This window comes from Falco rusticolus, chromosome Z (assembly GCF_015220075.1).
Source record: "Falco rusticolus isolate bFalRus1 chromosome Z, bFalRus1.pri, whole genome shotgun sequence".
In the NCBI taxonomy this organism is placed as follows: domain Eukaryota; kingdom Metazoa; phylum Chordata; class Aves; order Falconiformes; family Falconidae; genus Falco; species Falco rusticolus.
The window spans coordinates 17082741-17102206 of NC_051210.1; the positions used below are offsets into that span (position 1 = coordinate 17082741).

At 44.5% G+C, this 19466-nt stretch overlaps 1 protein-coding gene and 1 long non-coding RNA gene across 6 annotated transcripts in view; one reads left to right on the top strand and one right to left on the bottom strand.

Moving 5' to 3' along the window:
• Nucleotides 1-3927: 3927 nt before the first annotated feature.
• On the bottom strand, nucleotides 3928-17609 carry LOC119141820. 3 transcript variants are annotated; one of them, XR_005102044.1, is made up of 8 exons: nucleotides 17381-17609; nucleotides 10750-10935; nucleotides 10573-10662; nucleotides 7318-7388; nucleotides 6864-7049; nucleotides 6581-6742; nucleotides 5199-5252; nucleotides 3928-4702 (listed from the first exon to the last, which is right to left on the bottom strand). It is a non-coding gene; the product is annotated as an uncharacterized LOC119141820 (long non-coding RNA). The 3 variants fall into 3 exon arrangements; XR_005102046.1 differs by lacking the exon at nucleotides 6864-7049 and having other exon boundaries at nucleotides 17381-17608; XR_005102045.1 differs by lacking the exons at nucleotides 3928-4702; nucleotides 5199-5252; nucleotides 6581-6742; nucleotides 6864-7049; nucleotides 7318-7388 and adding an exon at nucleotides 9649-9795 and having other exon boundaries at nucleotides 17381-17601.
• A 242-nt stretch (nucleotides 17610-17851) lies between these two features.
• ACO1 (aconitase 1) overlaps nucleotides 17852-19466 on the top strand; it is a 39712-nt gene continuing 38097 nt past the window's right edge. The window contains exon 1 of one of the 3 annotated variants that reach the window (XM_037374584.1): nucleotides 17852-17870. The gene's annotated coding sequence lies outside the window, so the exon portion shown is untranslated. Of the gene's footprint in view, nucleotides 17871-18360; nucleotides 18467-18879; nucleotides 19044-19466 lie in introns of those variants that run through there. The other 2 variants (XM_037374582.1, XM_037374583.1) reach the window with 2 other exon arrangements.

The window sequence follows — 19466 nt, forward strand, 5'->3', positions numbered from 1 at the left end:
GTCATGGGTGGACAACTGGATGGGTAAAAAAACCTGGTTGGATGGTTGAGCCCAGTGGGTGGGAGTTAATGGGTCATACCCAAACTCTGCTTGGAGGCCCGTAATGGGAGGAGTACTGCAGGGGTCTGTCCTGGGGCCTGTTGCGTTTAGCATCCTTATCAACAACATGGAGAAGGTGACTAAGAGCATTATTATCGGTTTTGCACACGACACCAAACCAAGGGGAACAGTCATTACATGCCATCCAGGAGGGAAGTGGACTGGCAGGAGAAATGAGAGGCAGGCAGGGGGGCAGCACTGTAGAAAAGGTCCTAGGTGTCTCACTGGACAATGAAGCTGTCCACCCTGGCAGCAACCAAGGCCAAGAGCATCCTGGGCTCAGCCACTAGGCTGAGAGAAGGGATTACCCATGTCTCTCCAGCACTCATTAGAGTACTGCACCCAGTTTTGGCCCACGCCAAAGGAAGCACGTTGTCAAACTGAAGCAAGTTCAGCAGAGGGCCACCAGGATGGTCAGGGGCTGGAGCACTTATCCTGTAAGGAGAGGCTGAGGGAGCTGGACTTACTCAGCCCAAAAAAAGACAGCTTTAGGGGGGATCTCATAGCAGCACCCTAGTACTGACACAGAGGTTTTCAAGAAGATGGAGCAACGCTCTTTACAGTGGTGCTTGCTGGGAGGACAAGAGACAAAGGGCAGGACTTCAAACAAGGCATTCAGGCTGGGTATAAGGTGGAACCTTTTCACCTCAATGGCAGCCAAGCAGAGAAGCAGGTTACCTGGAGAACTTATGCCATCTTCATCCTTGGAAGTTTTCAAGACATGGTTGGATAAGCCAAGACCAACCTGATCTGACCTTATGGATGACCCACCTTTGAGCTGGAAAATTAAACTATGTGACATCCTAATGATCCTATGATTGAAAATGTCACACTCAACCATTTCAAATGTGAATGGACCTCAATACACAAAGAAATACTCTCTCTTTTAGAGATCTAGCTTATCTTGTCAGTTGGTATGAGCTGACATAGTTCCTTGACTTATCTCTGTGTGCACCAGGTGAGAGTGCAGACCTTTACAGAGGACACCTGAATTCAGAGACTGCAGGTACATTTAAATTCCTGTTGAACATGGAGAAAGGGAAACTGAAACTTGCAAAAGCAGTCTTTTTGCATGCTGACTGCTTGCCTCAATTCCCACATTGTCTATTTCTGTGCTTTCAAACTAGCTGAGTCTGACTGTACCATTCAAAAGTTGTGATTAGATCAGAAGTGCCAGCATTTTTTTAGATGGAGCTCAGTGCTGTTGCCAGATTTCTTCTCTGGGACTTTCCTCATTCAGGAGAGGAAGCTCCTTCCCTATGTGCTTAGCCCATGACATCATATTCTCACCTAGCTATACAGACCTCTACTCTTGCTTTTCTTCAAGAACTTGTCTACAGAGCATCTTGCCTCACCTGTTCCATTGTCCTGGCCTGCCTTTCTTTTCAACATAGACTGTCTTTATTTTGTATGGATCTAATAGTCCTTCCCCTCTCAAGAGACAGAGGCCACAGAGCTGGAAAGCTGAAACGCACATGAACAAATCTTTCTCTTGATGGAGGAAATATATAGACCTTCCTTTCAAGGGCATCAGAAGCTGGTCCTGTTTCAAAAGCCTGAGGAAGTAATCAATACATCCTTTTACAGAGATGTGAACATGCATTCACTTAACAAGTAATTCAGATACATTACTGCATCATCTTCATGGCAGGGTAGTCACAGGGTTTCCTTGCTAGAAATTACCTGTGGAATCGTGGTTTTTATTGTTAAGGTGTAAATGAACATGTGAGATTTTGGCTATTTGTAAATAGCTGACTCCCCAGGTACATATTTATGTGCTGTAACATATAGGTATGTGTGACCTATACTTGTGATTTAACTTCCCTTCTTATCTCTGAGCAACAAGTCTAACAAGTCAAAACAACCTAGACTGTCTGATGATTGTCTTCAGCTGAGCCTGCCACCACCTCTGCTGCCAGCAGCCATGGAATGTGGCAGCAGTTGAGCCATCCTTCCATTTCACTTGTGTAGTGGGGATGTGGTCCTAGACATTGGAAAAGAATGAGGTGAAGAATTATTGCCCGAGCTGTCACATTCATAAATGCAATAGCCCACTAGAGGGATTTGATACCTGTTTCTGACTCAGAGCTGGTTAACTGCAAGGTTTCTACCGCTTTTATGTCTGCACCCAGGATACCCGTCCAAAAACAGAAGAATGATAAGATAGAAATCCCACTTTAGGAAGCAATTGCAGCATTTGGTGGGGGTTTTTGGCCTTTTGGAAATTTTTTTGTTTAACCTGTCAATCTGTTCTTTATAAGGAGGATATATACCGATCTTTGTAAAAAAGTGATAGTTAAAGTCTTTTTGAAGAAGGAACAGCAGTTTGCATAAGCCAAGGAGGATGGAGTTACATGCAACTAGTGCAACTGTCTGCACTCTCATAATGGCAGGAAGCTGTGCGGCTAAAAAGAACAAAGGCAGGTCTTGGTTTAGAAGTTTCAAACCAGAAAACAGCCAGACTAGAGAAGCAGTTGGAGGTGGCTGGCTCATAGCAAAGCATGCAAAAGGGTGGCTGCTGGTCAGGGTCACAGTTATAGTCACAGCCCTAGTGATGTGAAGCTGGAACATACTTATCACAAGTCAGGCAAGTAAGTGGTTTCCTCTGACAGCTCTGCTGGGACAGAATTACCACCTGTTTTAAGCAGCAGTGCATTCTTGGCTGGCAGCTTACTGTGGTAAAGCTGTGACAATTTGTCTGGGTCAGGCTGTGTGAGGGGGGCATCCTCCAGAAACCGTAGTCAATAGCCAACTTTATATTCAGATCTGCTTTGGAACTCATTTCAGATAACCCTATGTCATCAACAGTCAAAGCACATTATGGGGAAAAAAACACCTTGGTGAATGCTATTAATCCTAAATTCTCATGGGTAAATATCCTGGAGCATTTCCACTTCAGAAGATTTTGTGGAATTCCAGTGAGCCTTCAATTCAGACATTCCCACGTACCCTAGCATTGATTGACTACTTACATCCATGATAGGTGAAGAAGTAATTTCCACCTTTATACTTTAATTGTAAAATCTAGAGCTGACAGAGATCAAAGGTTTGCCTCTCTGAAATATTGCTCGGTGGCTCTTCCAGTCTTTCTATACGTATCTATAATTATAAGTATATATATGTATATAAATGTATAAAATTATGAGATATCCATCATGTCTCAATGGACTGTTTCAAAAGATCTGCATAAACCTCCAAGCTGCAGTAAATATGAGGGGTTTGTTCACAGAGGAATTTTTGCTCTGCAGACTGGTAGAAGAAAGACCGAACAAAGTGGAACAAACTGCCACTTCTTAGATACGCTTTTTTTTTTTTTTAATGAAGGAGTGCCACACAGATGAAAACAGGCAAAATGCTAAAAGCATCCACTTTCTATGTTTTGTGGCAAGATTAGTAAAAAGAGTCAAAATATAATGCCTCTGAAGAGATCGTTTACTTAGTTTTATAGCCAGCTAAATATTTTGCAGTACTTGGTAGGCTATAACCTCATTAAACTCAGGTATTACAACTCTAGGGCAGGCAATACAGGAAAATCCTCATTTTTACAAGTTTCCTGGCTTGGTAGAGGTATATTCTGTAAATCAAGCAAGCTTTACACCTTGGATCTTCTGAATCTTCTGTAACTTTCTTGTTCTTGTATTTCTAGGGATGTTCTCTCTATGACAGATAGAAGAGTGCAAGTTCTGGTACATCACCCCAGTTTATGTACAGAATTAAATGAGTACTATGTGCTGTCAATATCACATCATATTTTTACCCTTTGAGTAATACAGTAAATTTCATTAGTGCCTCCTTGACACTCAGTAAAATGAAATCCAGTTACTCAACTCCTTCATGAAGCAATTTATTTGTAAGCAAGCTGCAAAAAAATTACAATAATCAATCAGGTCAGAACCAGGCACACGGAGGATATATAAGTAGAGGGTGGAAAGCAGGTGGACCCACACGGTGGCTAGTGAAAAGATGAGGGGCAATGGGCACAAATTGAAATAAAGAAAATTCCATTTACATCCAAGAAAAAGCTTTGTTTTACTGTAAGGGTGGTCAAAGACTAGAACAAGCTGTCCAGGGAGGTTATGGACTCTATCCTTGAAAATACTCAAAACCCAAGTGGACACAGCCCTAAGTCACCTGCTCTAGGTGACTCTACTTTGAGCAGTGGGTGGGATAGATGACCCCATGGGTGCCTACCAGCCTCTGTGGCCCTGTGAGACAGGTTTGACAGCAAAGACAGTCAAGACTGGTAGTCCTTCTGTTGACTGGGGCTCATACTGCAGCAGTGGGACCAAATGTGGCAGCCTAAAACAGGTAGAAGGAGCTTCTTGAAAAAGTGGGCTCTCCTGGCCATCGGGTTTCCTCGTTTATTGAAGAGCTCCAAACACTCTCCTCCACCTGCAGAACAGGAGTGGGAGCCATTAGCTTCCCAAATGCCAGATCAGCTTGCTAAATTTCTTTTTCTATATGAAGTTTTGTTTACTTGTTGGTGAGGTGAGAAATCCAATGGTATGCCATCTCACAGCAGAGTGTCAAGCAGGAGCCTTTCTGAGCTTAGCTGGATCTTCTGTGTCATTGACTTCTGTTTTCTGAATTTCTTTCCATACCACTAGGCATTGAAAGACAGGTGTGACATGAAGTATATGTGGAGGTAGAAAAGGAAAATTTAAAATAAACTGTGGCTTCTGTGAACAAAATTTAAAACACAGGCAGGACTTTTTGAATGTATCCTACTGTGGGCAGCCAGTCAGAAGAGCAGGCTTGGGGGGGAGGGGGGGGGGGGCGGGGGTTGGTTTGATTTGGTTTAAACTAGCGCATCAGTATTTGGAAATTGAGGGATAATCTTGTAGAAATGGCTCATGAAGTTGAGCTTCCTAGGCAGAAGTTTCAGATTTTTAGCTTTTTCATCTCTCCATAATTTAAATTGGTGATGTCTGAACCTAAAGCAAATCCTGATGTTTATTTGATATCTTTTTTGCAAAAATCTCACAACTGAAGAGACAAGGAAAATATTAGATCACATTTGTGCACTCTGACCTGCAATGGAAAGCAGAAGAGAAATGCTACTTCTCAAACCTACACTACAAAAAAGTATTAATAAGTACCTAGCATTTAATTAGTTTTCTTTTTTGCTTCATTGTAGCTCTACAGCTTACTTCCTGGAAAAAAAAAAAAAAAAGTCTTTAAAACAATTGTTCTGATCACACTAGAAATAAATCAAGTGCAGACTTGTTGGTCATAAGCACCAACAACTGCCCTTGAGTAAGAGAAGCAAAACCTCAGACATGGAGAGCCAACACAAAGTTCTGGTGTAGTTTCAAGTTATGCAGTAAGATAGCTGGTATGTCTTTCAATATTTGATTTGATTCTTTATATAGCCAGATTAAGAGATTATACTTTTTCAGATAAAGGTTATAATAAAGAACACACTAGACTACACACGCTTTAAAAAAAAAGGGAAAATTAAAATGTTTATCCTCTTGAACTCCAGAAAATAAATTATATTAGATATTAATATTTACATATAAAATATACCACTCCACACATGGTTACAGAGACTTAGATCAAAAGCAAGAGCTTCAGTTTAAATACATCCATCTCCTCTGGTGAAGAAACCTACAGTGGTAACATCAATAATGCAGCTTTATTTTAACAAAATCATTATAGTCAACATAAGTGTTTAATAAAGAGGTAGAGACACTTATCACAGGCAGACATAAATGCAGAACTCCTACAATATTTTAGCATTTACACTTGTTATCTTGGGAGCTTCTCTGGTTGTGCTAACAAAATTGATACTTTTAAATAGTATGCTGTCTCAGAGCTGAAAGGGAAAACAACCCGTGTAACAACAGAGACAGCTTAAGAGGCTGAAGCTTTATGTCCACTCAGCTAGCAAATAAGATGATATGACAGCCAAGGTATTTGTGCTCCAAATCCACTGATTTTTAACATTTAGTAACTTATTTCCAGCTCTTGCATTTCAGCACAAATAACTTCCTGAGAAAGAATATTAGGGATTTTCTCAGAGTTAAGGAATCACTCATCTGGGGGTAAAAAACCCAAACCCAAACAAACCAAACCCAAAAACCAACTAGGGTTTAATTTATTTATTGTACAGCTTGTTAGTTTAGTTTATTTAATCATGTTTTGTCTCTGAACCTAGGGAACACGTAAGCGAATGGAGTAGCTAACTCAGTGCATTCTGAACTGCAAAATAAGCAGAAACACCCATGTATAGAATAACAGATTGCTGTTTAGGTTTGGTAAGAGTTGTGCACACTGAAGAAAAGTTTTCCATGTAGCACAAGTCTGAAGTTGCTAAAACCGCATTGCAGCTTCTGTTTCTGCACTCTAAACATGCATCAGAAAACCAGTATATAAACGACCATTTAATAACGCCTTGTTTCTCTTTACGTCTGATTGAGCCTGTCAGCCCACAGGATGCATCCACTCCTCCACCAGCAAGAAAATAAGGAAACACCACCTGTGTGCCCATGCCCTTCATCCTAGACTCCAGAGTGATGTGGTCATGCAGGAGGTGCTCCTTTGGCAGTGTCACTGGTGCACACACGGATGACAGGGGGTGATGGTCCAAGGGCTGGACAAAAGCATCCCAGATCTAAGGCCTTGGCAAGCAGCAGACCCCCTGAGACAGGAAGTCTGGTCAGCAAAAGCAGTCTCCGGCCACCGCCACTCACTCTGTCCTCACGTGGGGGCATGTGTTTCAGGCTCCGATGCCTTTCCTGACCAAACTTGTTCCTGCTTACCTGTTCTCAGGGTGTTGCTCCCGAGTGCCCTCTGGTCACATCTGCATGATCAAAAGGATCCTGCTGCCAGGAATCACAAGCTCCCAACCTTCCCACCTTGGGGGTCCCAACCCGTGACAAAGTCAAGCCGCTCTTATGCAGCCATCACAGCTGAATTACTAAGAGAAGTCATCACTGTGGACTTAACTGTGACTAAATTATGACCAATTTATAATTATTTGATGATTGAATGATAATTAAGTAGTAATCAAATGGTGATTAAGCAATAATTGAATGGTAATTAAACTGGTTTGATGAGGATTTGACAATGATTTAAGTGATGATTTAAATAGTGATTGGATGGCAGTCAGACAGTCTACTACTTACTACACTTTCAATACTTAAGCTACAGTTGGCTATATAAATGTTGCTAACATACAATACACTTTTAGGTCTAATATAAAACATCACTTACCTTGTTACAGATACCAGATGCTGGGTAAGGAATCTCTCAGCCTCGAGGAGTAACCCTGAGGGGCGTCCCTGCTGAAAGTGAGGCCAGTCAGCTGCCATGCAGGAGAGCTCAACAGGCTCAGGGGGGCTACAGGTATCTATAGCATGAAGTGATCAACTCCTAGTCAGCCATACGTGGTGTATGTGCAGGATGCAGCCATAGCAATTCTAGTTTTGCCTAGTCCCAGCTCAGGCTGGTACTGCTAGCCCCATGTAAGACATGGCCTCAGCTCCTGGGCTCTGAGAATGGCCTGGCACTGTTCTCATGGTGCGCACAGCAGGGCCTGCTTGTTGGCAATGCCTGAACCAAGTGCTGTTCACTCAGTCAGAGTGGGCACAGCCATCACAGCAGCACCGGGCCCCAGCTCTTGCCTTTGCACAAACATCTCCTTGGAAAGACTCTGTTGCTCTCCTGCTTATCCTCCCTGATGCTACGTGGTGTGTTGGCCTTCTTCCATAGCTTCTGCACCAGGTGGCCCTGTACCTCTGCCAGACCCTTCCCTCCGATGGGTAAGGCCAGTGTCACCCCAGACCTGGCCCTGGGGAGGGACACCAGGCACCCCCTATAACCCCACACCTAGAGGGACCCATGCCTTCCTTCTGGAGCAGCATTTGGTCTGATGCTAAGGGGTGTGCTATCAGGCTAGCTCCAGCTGTCCTGTACAGTCTTCCAGCAGTATTTCTGTGCCCCCTTGGTGTCCCCTGTTAGGCTACTGCTGTGCTAAAGGACAGCCACCCCCCCACCCCACCCCCCCACCCCCGGCCTGACCACTGCTCTCTGGTCTAGCTGAACAGGAGCAAATAACAGGGAACCACTGACTCGGAGCTGCTGTGCTACATAATGAGGAAAACACAAGCAAGAGCAGAAGACTATACCTACGAACAACAGAAAACTGGTCTGTTAAGTGCAAAGTCCCTGTTTGCTCCCCCTGGTTACCATTACATTTCCTTCTTCTACTCTGTAATAGAGTAAGTCTGTGACAAAAATGGGCCCTGCTCAGTGCAGTACAGGCTTGGTTCATGGGAAGATCCATACTGTGAATGCTGATGCAAGTACTGGTTTTGTAGGTGTTTATTTCATTGAATAATGCAGATAGGAGGGGGTCTCTGGAGCTCAGAGCAGGGACAACCTCAAAGGTATATCTAACTTTGGTATTGAAGCAGTTCTCTGCTTCCTCCCAGCAGGGCCATTGACCTGCTCTTTTGCCTTGTTATGCAGACAACTTTACAATTTTCTCAGTTCAGGCCTTTGGGAAAAGTGTGACTTTTCCAATCTGTCCTGCAAGTAAAACAAAAATCTGCTCGTGTGCTCTATGACATAACTTGTCAGGACCAGCAGGTGGTCATGGATGTAGTACAGAAACTTCCAAGGTGTGCAGGGCAGATGATGGTTTGGGCAACAGCATGACATCTTGGAGGGTCAGGCAGAGAAGGCCATGTGGAAGCAGCCAACATCCTTAAATTCCCCAGAGGCCAGAGGAAATGAACACCCAACATCAAAATGGGTCCACAGCGATCCTGACCCTTCACATAGCCAGATGGGGACAGGCACCAGCACCTCCAGCAGTAAAGACACAACAGGCCTGGAAGCAGCTCCTGGGAGAGAAGCCAACAGCTCCTCTGCACAGCCCCAACCCAGTCATCCACTGCAGGTGTCAGCCAGTGCAAGGCTGGTTATGGGATAAAAAAGCCATGAACCCTGCAGTTTCCCATCACAGACCACTGGCATCATGAAAATCTCTGCATTGGAGTCCAACCTGGCTTTCCCTTAGAGACCACCAAAACAGAGCCATTGCTTCTTAGCCCAGGGATTTCCTTACAAACCACTGCACTGGCCCTAGGTGCTGCTCCTGGCAACACCTCTGGCTGTTGTGGACTCCCAGGTGTCATGTCAGTTTCTTCTTCTTCCATAAGCACTGTTTAGCTGATCAGAGAATCAGTTCAGCTTGAGTATTTCTGTAAGTTGGACTCAACCTCAAAAATACTTCAATCCCTAGACAATGCCATTGCAGGTGCTTGGGATCTTTTTTCCTATCCGAAGCACTCATGCTACACTCCCTTCTTCACTATACAAATATAATAACTGTTTTGTTTGTGTGGGGTTTTTTTTTAAAGCAAAGCAGCTTATTACATCTTCCTGGAAGGCTCCCCTGCTTCCAGATGCCCACTCAGAAAACACTGGAATATAAGTAATTTTTGCTTGCTCCTGAAAGCTTAAGAGGTTAAAGTTACCAATAAATACTTGAATGCATTATTCATTAAGAAGAATTTCGAAGATTAAAGACACATCAAATAGTTGCTGAGGTTTGGCAGTTTAATTCTAAATTAGTTTCACAGGGAAAAAAATGAGTTTTCAACACCTCCTTCCTGTGTGTTAGCATTATCTTCAGGTTGAGAAAGCAGAATTCAGGGTGGGATTTTACGACAGCTTGCCATTTGCCTAGGGGTTTAGCCAGAGGAAAGAGAATGTGAAATAACAGGGTGTAGTGTTAAAGCGCAGCAGATACTCATTAACTTTAATGCGAATGCTTAGTCCAGAACTAGGCTTCTGTAACCTAGGTAAGTTTTCTTTGCAAATGGACTAAACTAAGTATTGCCAGTGTAATTTTTACTGTGGAACAAGATCATCCAGGGGTGGAATAGCCCCTTTCAGTCATTACCCTCCAAATAACACATTTACAAAATCTCATAAAAGGCAAAATTACACAAGAGCTGCATCAGGCCAATACTAAATGCTATTAGAAGGCGGACATTTAAAAAGAGGCTTAGCTTTAGTGTATGTTGAAAGCACCACAAAATTAAATCTGGCTGTTTAGGAGCTGTTTGCATAGGGAACATGACCAAAGTATCTCATCAGTGTTTAGTAAATAGATTTTCAGTGGTTGTGGTCAGTTAAGGTACTGTATTTAAAAAAAAAAAAAAAAGTGAATGGGTTTTCACTGATGGAAATTAAGCATTCAGCGGCTGGTAGCATTCAGACTAACATTTCATAGTAAGTTCCATTGGGTAGATTGCTCTTGGCACAACCACAGCTTTTGATTAAGGTTTGTGGTGAATAAAGCAGTCTATTCACTGAGAGATCAACAATGGACGTCAACTATTTGCACACAGAGCAGTAGTAGAGGTTTAGCCACTCTTGCGGCATTTTAAATGTTGTGCTAAGAAGCAGGACAAGAAGAGACACTAATCTCTGTTTCCTTCCCTATGTTATCCTCACCTGCTGTGTTCAGTGGGTACACTGTTGGTTAGTGCAACCACTGCAGGAGATCTGAATGAAGGCTTACTTGTACAGAAAGATCTGGACTACCTGCAAAGGGGCAAAAAAGACAACTTTTAAAATAGAAATAGTATCGCAGTGCCTGGTGTGAGATGTAATTTAGCTCTATGTTCTCACTTTTGCTAGGTGTCAGGGTATATCCCTCATGATGCATTATTCTCTGACCCCAAATGCAGGAGGATACATCAGAGAAACATCCATCCTGATTGTGCCAATGATCTGGTCTGGTCAGGAATCCTTGGAAGAAACTAAGTGGAAGATTCTTGAATTGTGACAACTGTTTTTATTCACGATGTTAACTTCCTACAGGAAAAATGAGAAATCAAAAAGCAAAGTACTAGTACAAAAATTTGGGGAAAAATAGGCAATATCCAACTTTTAATTGAAAAGTAGTTAAGAACAGTTAATCAGGCATAAAGATAAGCAAAATGTTATGGACAAACACAGCCTACCATTAGGGTGTAGCAAAGCAATTGCTGCTGCTTTTCTCTGCCTCTTTAATGCTCTTTGAGCAAAACAAGTATGTATAGGCAGTGTAAAATACAGACCTCTTTTCAAGAAGCATGTTCTCTACTGCTTTCTATAACGTGCCAGCTGCTTTTACAGCTATGATTAAGTGTTTGCTTTTGATGCAGGTGGCAAATAGTTAATTTCAAAGTGACAGCAGAATGTTCCCATTTTCACACTTTGGAGAAATTATTAGAACTTACATCAGAAGTTCTCCTGACATGAATATGGAAATCGGGAATAACAGGAGAGACAGACAGACTGGAAAATGATGAATTTCAGGTTGAAAACAAGTTTTTCTATCACCTCCCCTACTGTAGAGAGATCAGTAAGATTTATTTCCAAATGCTTCCTTGTCTTCCTTCATCTCCGTATACTTAGGAAGCAGAAAAGAATGGTGAGCCTTAGTTCTTAGCTTTTGCACTGAACTTGGCTCTACTTTCCTCTCAGTTCAGGAAGGAAAATTTTGGCACAACCTTACACTATCACTGAGTTGTCCAAGGGTAAAAATGGTATTTTGCAAATAAGGCCTAAATAAGCACTGAAACTAGTATCAGCAGGTGGATTAAATATGCACATAGATGAATAACACCTAAGGAAAATGAAATATTCCCTGTTCTTGTATCTTTCATCAGTAATGTCGTAGTTTGTATTTGTTATTAGAGCAAGACTACAACTGCTCCATTTAAGAACAATTATTATCCACAGGAACTCCAAGAGGATGTATGTGAAAGCAGAGCCTTTGCTAAGGTAATAAGACATGTCCAGATGTTTTTCCCCCCTCAGAAATTAGCAACCAGGGATACAGGGAGAACACTGTCCTTTCTACTTACTGAAGTCTTGTGCTGTTTGACCACTGCTAGTGTGTGGAGGCAGTAGGAAAGACAGCTGTCTGCCTCCAGATTTAGGGCCGAGGTGCTATTCTCCCCCCACAGGCTTACAGTAAGTTTTGCACATTATTTTGCATAAGTCCCTTACTGCAGGGCTACAGTGTTGTCTGAGTGGTCTATAAAAGTGAAAAGTGACAGTATGCCTCGTTTCGTGTAAGTCCGAACAGCTCTGCTAAAAGCTGGGCAGCTGCTGCAGCGTGGATCTGATCAAGTCGAGCTCCAGACTTCAAGTATTTAGCCAGTTCAAAGATAGTTCAGTATTTGCTGAAAGAATTATTTTGAGCCTTTTCCATCCTTTATGGCTAGTGTATTAACCCTTGCAGAATCTATCCAGAAATTAACCTATATTTCTATGATAACAGTATTACTTACAAATTGTTTCCTACTCATTTTACTAACAATGCCTGTCGAGTTTCAACACATTTTCTTTTTGCCCCATTTTCCTCTTTTTCTAACCTGCTTTTATTATCAAAGCAATCCTCCTGACTTGTTCTCACACTCTTTATTTGGAGGATCGTTACATGATGTTTATTTTTCTTAACAATCTTACTGCAATTAACTGCAAAATCATCTTAATTTGACTGCAAATGACCAAACTGTTCTGACACCACCCCTGCGTTCCCATCAGACTTTATGTCAAACTGCTTTTACCTAATTTCTACCAGTGACAGCTTTAAAATTTCCATCCCATGTTATTTAAGGCATCCAACAAATTTAGATCTCATATTAACCTTCTCTGCAAAGCAGAAATAATTCTAAAATTTGAGGTGTGGCCATCACCTCTGTTTGTAAAAATTACAGACAAGACAGCATAACAAAGAATCTGCTCCACAGCTTAACTTGCACAATGCTTCACGGAACTCTGAAGGGCAGAATCAGAAATTGTTTTCCTCTATCTGGAGCTACAGAAAGACATATTTAGTGAAACATCTAGGCCTCCACCAGCCTGGGTTAATACAGCATTTAAGACTAGTGACTGCACTGATTTCAGCTGCATTGCTAAAATACGTCACAATGGTTCCCTCTTCTCCCTGACTTTAGGAGTAACTGATGTTTGAAAACGATTGTTTCTTAAGAGGAAAAGGCACAGGATTTTTCAAGTTTGTATGCTTTTATTCACTTGTGAAAACAGCATATCACTTTGGCTAAATCCTCACAATTATGCAGCTCTTCTAAGCTTTTCTTAAATACCAGTTAATCCTAACCCAGAATTTGCTTGTGTTTACACATCAAGTCCAGAATTTTGAACATGAAGTTGATCCCACATTGCAGGAAAAATGTAAACTAAAGCAAAGACAGTGTTACTGTTTCTTCTTCCTATTCCTGTAAGAAACCTCCTTGCTATTGGAGTAACTCCTGAATTGTAAGCTACAAAAAAGAAATACACCATCAACTTACTACTTAGAAGTGAGAGAACTCACCGGAATAGTCCCCACAGGAATTGGGTAAACCAAGTTCTGGATGTCTAGGCAACTACAAATTAATTACTAGTCAGTACAGGGAATGGAAGGATAGTGCTGTAGTGAATGCTAAAGGCTAATGTTTACCAGTCACCAAATGCATGACAGCGAGCATGTGGCAGGCAACAGATGCCTCTCAGGGAGGGGTTAGTCATTCTGTGCAAGTTCTTTAGGCTGGTATAGCAGCAGAGTGAAAACCGGTAGCTTAGACTGGCCACATGATGCACAGTATAGCAGCCTGGGCTACAGAGTTTGTTTCTTCTACCAACTTTCTGCATTAGTTTACTCCCAACTTCATCCCCTTTCAGCTGTATCAGATGAATAATATTTTCTGTAAAGAGTCCTGAGCTCAGTAAGGCAGTGTTACTGCAACAGCAACCATGAACAGCACAGATCCAGCCTGTGTGCAAGAGTATTGTACACTGCAATACCAATACAACATCGGTTATACACCAACATCTTAAAGAAAATTATGAATATGGGTTGTTTTAGGGTGAGCATGCCCAAGAATCTAGTCCATGTTAAAGTCCTCTGTGCCATTCCAGCTATGCAGGAAGATCTACTGGTGGCCAGCAAGACTTCTGCATTTACTGCAAGTGACATCATTAATAGGGACAGGAATTACCCTCCCAGTTCTGTGCTGCGCACAGTTTTTCTTTCTGGTGCTCAGTACAGCGACTATAAGCTGATCAGAGATTATCCACGTCTAAAGAAATTCTGCAAAAGCATTATGTAGTCTGGTGTTGAAGGCAGAGTGCTGACAGTCAAGTGACAGCAGTTTTATTTGTCTCGGTCTCAATTTATGCTTTGATTTTAGGTACATAATCCCGTTCTCAACTCCCTTTTCTTCAATTCACGCAGCAGAGTTAAACAAGAGCTTTTATTCTGCAAGAGAACTGTATGGTTCCTTGACAGTACCCCCGTGTGGATTTCGACGCGAAAGCAAAATCAGGGTCTGAACTCCCAAGACGATGCCCTCTTACTGGTAGTGGGTGACGCCAAGCCTCCGCTGAACCCCATTTAACCAGTAGATGGCAGAACTTAAAGCTTTGTTTTGATACTGCAGCTGAACTATGAACTTCAATAAGCATTATTGCAATTATATCAGTTGAAGACTCATTTAAAGAAAGATTTAAGTAAATCAGTGCCAAGACTAGAGGCAAATAATGTTTATTAAAATATGCTGACCACAGAGATTCCTTTAGAGGAGGCATATTCATCTAATTAAAGAAGCAGCAAGCCCCCACTGATTTAAATATCCAGAACCTGCTCAACTGATCTTCTGAAAGACGCCAGATTCTCTTTTCAGACTTGTACGGTGATGATTTGAACAGCTTAAAACAGTTAAGTGTATATGACTGGTGATGAAATCTGGTCATTAACTCCGTTGTGAGCTGCCAAAGAGATTTGTTTTCCTATACTCGGGACAAGCTGTAGGCCTGTAACACACAAGCCTCACCAGTTCCCAGACTCATTCACAGATGACTCCTGGAGTGAAATGCTTTTACCGAGTGCTGAATTCTTTGAAATTATTAATTTGTATCGTGCAGTGCAGAACATAATATGTTATATATAACATGGTATATTATATACAAGGTGGTGCTTGTGGGGACACAGCACTCCAGTGCAAGCCTCATCAGGCGATGTCATTTTTTTTGCAGATAACCAGGAAAAGCAGGAGGACACATGCAGACTGTGCTACTACGGAACACTTCTTTGGGTTGACTACTTCCAAGGGCAAACAGCTCTGGGTACTCTAGGCTGACAGCTCTAGTTCATTGTCTCCCTCTCATCCCAGACCGAGACAGATTGCAGCAATCCTGTGATTGCTGCAACCTCAGTGATCAGCTAAAACTCCATGGAGGATTAGCACAACACAGTCTACTAACTGCAGTATGTTAAGGCTTCATTGGCTGTAATGAGCTGAATGCAGTCCCCTGGGAATGCCAAGAATTTGTAACTTCTTGATAGGATCAGAGTGAAATATGTTTAGGAGTGCAACAGTTAAATCAGCTAGGGATTGAACAGACATGATACACTCCATGGACTTCCAGGATACTGCTTAGTTAATAACCGAAAAGAACACTCTAGAAGGAATCTAAGGTTAGATCAAGCCTCTTGTACATGGATTTGTCCAGTAAAACAGAAAGGATAAAGGACTGACACATAGTTCCTCATCTGCTGTGAAACAATTCAATGAAAAACCCCTAAAAAACAGGAAGTCACAAGCACTGGGATACTCATGACTACAACATGAGAAGCGTTGTTGCTCCCATTTGCATCCATCCTCACTGCAAGAACTGAAAATCATTTCCTTTAACCCTGATTCAGCACAATGCATGGTTGCCCAAGAAAACCGTTGGACATCCTTGCAATCTGATATTAAAATCAAGAACCCATTTCAGTAAACATCTTCCTTACAAATAATGGCCCTGAGGTACTACTCATCTCCTAGCAGTCTTGGAAAAGAAACAAACCCACCAACTTTTAATCACCTGCTAAATAAGCCACATTATTGTAAACTCAGCCCTGCTGAGAAGAATAACAGCTTCAAATACCCATGCTGCAAGCACTAGCTTGCAATAACCTTCAGACAGCATTACCATAAACCCTTGAATGAACAGCATACTTTCCAATCCCACAATGGCCTGTGTGTCCTTAAATATAATGAGCAGATGCTGCAGCAGTGCTGCCTCTCTGCTGAGAAACCTTCCATCCCACCTGCAACCTCGGGGGCCACCCCCGCAAACATAAAAGAAAATACAAATCTTGCAGATACTCGCTGGGAGAAGTCAGAGCTGATGAATGGATTTCCCATTTCTGTTGCTGACCTGCTATTTCAGTAGTCTTTGCTCTTTGCCCAAGAGATTTTAGCTCACTCAGATTTTGCAGCAACTGCTTTGGTATCTAGGTATGAAAGATTTTATTCGCAATTCAAAACTCTGTGATGCATGTCGGCCTTGGAAGTCTGTTCTGTTAGAAACAACAGCAAAAATCACAATCCTTTTTTGTTTTAAAGTGAGTGACCCAAAGAGTTATTGCAGGACTTTATCTCACCGAGGGGAACTTGCTGAAACACTTTCATTACTAGTAAATAAACATATACAAAAATTAAAAATTCTATCTATTAATAAAAATCTAAGGCTCTAAGTAAAGCACTACGAGGTTTTAGAAATGTTCTGGCATGTCACACCACCAGAGCCATCAAGTATTTTGTGGAGTCCTGAAGAAAACATGGGCCTCCTCCTTCAACTGCCAGACTACAAACGTCTTTATTCTGAAAAACCTCAGTCTTGTGAACCTCACTGGCTGAAGGTTTGAAAAGTGTATTATGAATGAATGTCCAGTTTCATGTCTGTCTAACTTCACCATTTCTTAAAACAAATCATGTCCTAAAAACATGGTCAATTCTAAAAAAAAAAGAACTCAGATGCACATGAATTACTTCATGAGATATTTTTGCTCAACAGAAAACAGCCCAACCTGGAAAAGAATTTGAATGATAACTCAAAAGTATGATAGGTTGTATATGACAGGACATTTAGAGGTAGCAAGTCAGAGGATAGTAGGTGTAACTACAGAGGGGCCCTAGAAGTCTTACCTGTACCTGTATAATCAGTACCAGGTGTGCCAAAGCCAGGATTTCAGTATTTGGTTAAAAAAAACCAGAAAACCCTACACAATATATCTTGTTTGTTAGTTCCCAAGATCCTACCACTGATTCTCCCTGGTCTGCCAGTTCCAGCTGGACAGGGTGCGGGCAGGAAGATCTACTGTGCAGGAACCCAACCCACAGCCCACCAGGAGAGCAGCCTCGGGCATTTTCTAGGTTTCATCTTTCTGAGCAGAGAAAAGCACTGCCATTTTCACTCCTTATGTCAGCATGCTTACCTCACACCTGCTGCTCAGCAGCAAAGCTGGGAAGCAGCCCTGTTTGCTCTTAGCCTGAGCTTTCCTCTAGGAAAAAAACCAACACATTACACATCTTCTTCTCCTCCAGCTCCAACTCTCAGCGGCTGGCACATCTCCTAGCCGCTGCTCTCCAAGACCTTCTCCAGACTCGTAACACACATCTGCTGGCTTTCCACACAACTCCCCCTTCCTATTTATCTAATGATTTTCCTGGAATTAGATGTTTCTCAATTTATTCAGGCCCAGACCATACACTGTGCTGTTGTGGGTGCGCTGGGCACTGGAAGCCAGGCCATATCTCTCTGCTGTGGGGGTGATGCTAATTAGGTCCTGCAGGACACCCTGTACTCTGACATTGAACTGCAGTACTGGCATCACGATATTGATCTCTCCTGGTTTATAAGTAACACGCTGTTTCGCCAACGGCCGGGCCAGTCATCTCTCCCCCAGGCTGCCGAGTAGTGCCCGGGGATGCCTCTCCCATCGCACGGCCACGGGGCAGCAAGCGACCTTGCACCAGACCCCATCGTTCCCAGTGCCGGGGCGCCCGGGCCCGGGCCCCAGCAGTGCGCAGGGTGCTCCCGGCACCGACACCGCACAGCAGGGCCCGGAGGGGGCCGCCCCAAGCTTTGCGGCGCCCGCCGCCGCCATGGCTCGGCCGGCAGCGCAGCCCCGATCCGACCCAGCTTCGGGCCCGGTACCAGCACCCTGCCCGCCCCCCGCGCTCGGCGATGACCCTCCGCACGGCTCCGCGCCCGCGTCTGCCCTCTGGCAAACATCGGCCCCTGCGAGCCGACCCGCGCCGCAGCTGAGGGCAGGAAGGGGAAATACATCCCGCCCCCCGTGCCCCGCCCCGCCCCGCCCCCCGTGCCCCGCCCCGCCCCGCCCCCCGTGCCCCGCCCCGCCCCGCCCCCCCGTGCCCCGCCCCGCCCCCCCGTGCCCCGCCCCGCCAATGCCACCGCGGCCGGCCTTGGGGGCGGAGCCAGCCCGCTCGCAGTTCCTCTCTGCCTGCGCCCGGCGGTAGCGGTCAGCAAGCGGCGGCGGCGCGCTCCTCCTCGGCCCGCGGTGAGTGCGGGCTCCGGCGGGGCGCGGCCGCCCCGGGGCCGCTTCCCCTGCCGCGGCGGCGCCGGGCCCCGCCAGCCGCGGGGGAAGCTGGGGGCCGAGGGGCGCGCCGCGGGAGACCCGCGGCGGGTGCGGGCCCGGGCGGACCGCCGGTGCAGTGGGCCGGGCCCCGGTGCAGGGGCCGCAGGCGGGGTTCTGGAGCGGGCCGGTACTGCGGGGGGAGGGCGGCCCCGGCAAAGCGGCCCTGCGGGCGGCACGGGACCGGGGAGCCGAGCGGCTGGCCAGGCCCTGCCCGGCTGGAGCCCGGCCTCATCGGGAGCCGGGTACGGGAACAGGCAGTTGCAGAGCTGAGAAAGAAGAAAGATTTGGGTAGAGGAGGAGAGCAGAAATGGGAGAGGAGGTGTGCTGCCCTATCTTTATCTAGGCAAAGCTTTTTCGTTAATTTCATGCTGGGACAACTCCAGCCTTTGTTGGTGTTTCAGTAGCACCAAGTGGCAGCGGGCTGTGCATGGTGCCTGTGTGGAGCGTGCGGCAGCCCGGCTGTGCTGCAATAAGGTAACAGAACTGCAACATCGGTAAGGTAAGGCAGGGAAGGGATGGGAGAAAAGCATGGGAAGGTGAAGCCTGTGTTAATGCAAAGTGACGGGTTTTACTAGTTCGGGGGTTTTGGGCAACAAAAACCGTGTGTTTTGCGTTCATGGCACCGGCAGCAGGGGCAGGTGCTCAGTAACAGCAGCAGCCACGGAGGCTGGTAGTGCAGGTGCAGGTACTCGCGTTGTGGCCTAACCTGGCAGAGGGCTGTGGCAGTGGAGATGCCCTGTTTCAGAATCTGGACTAGGTGTGTGTTTGGATTAGTCCTTGTGTATCTGTTCAGTGCATTGCTGTGTTTCATAACACCACCACAGTTCCTTCTTACTTTTTAACTGGTGGTTGTACTTTGATATTTGGTTTCCAGCTCTAAAGCTACCATAGGGATGGGGTGGGGGAAGATGGCGAGGTCAGG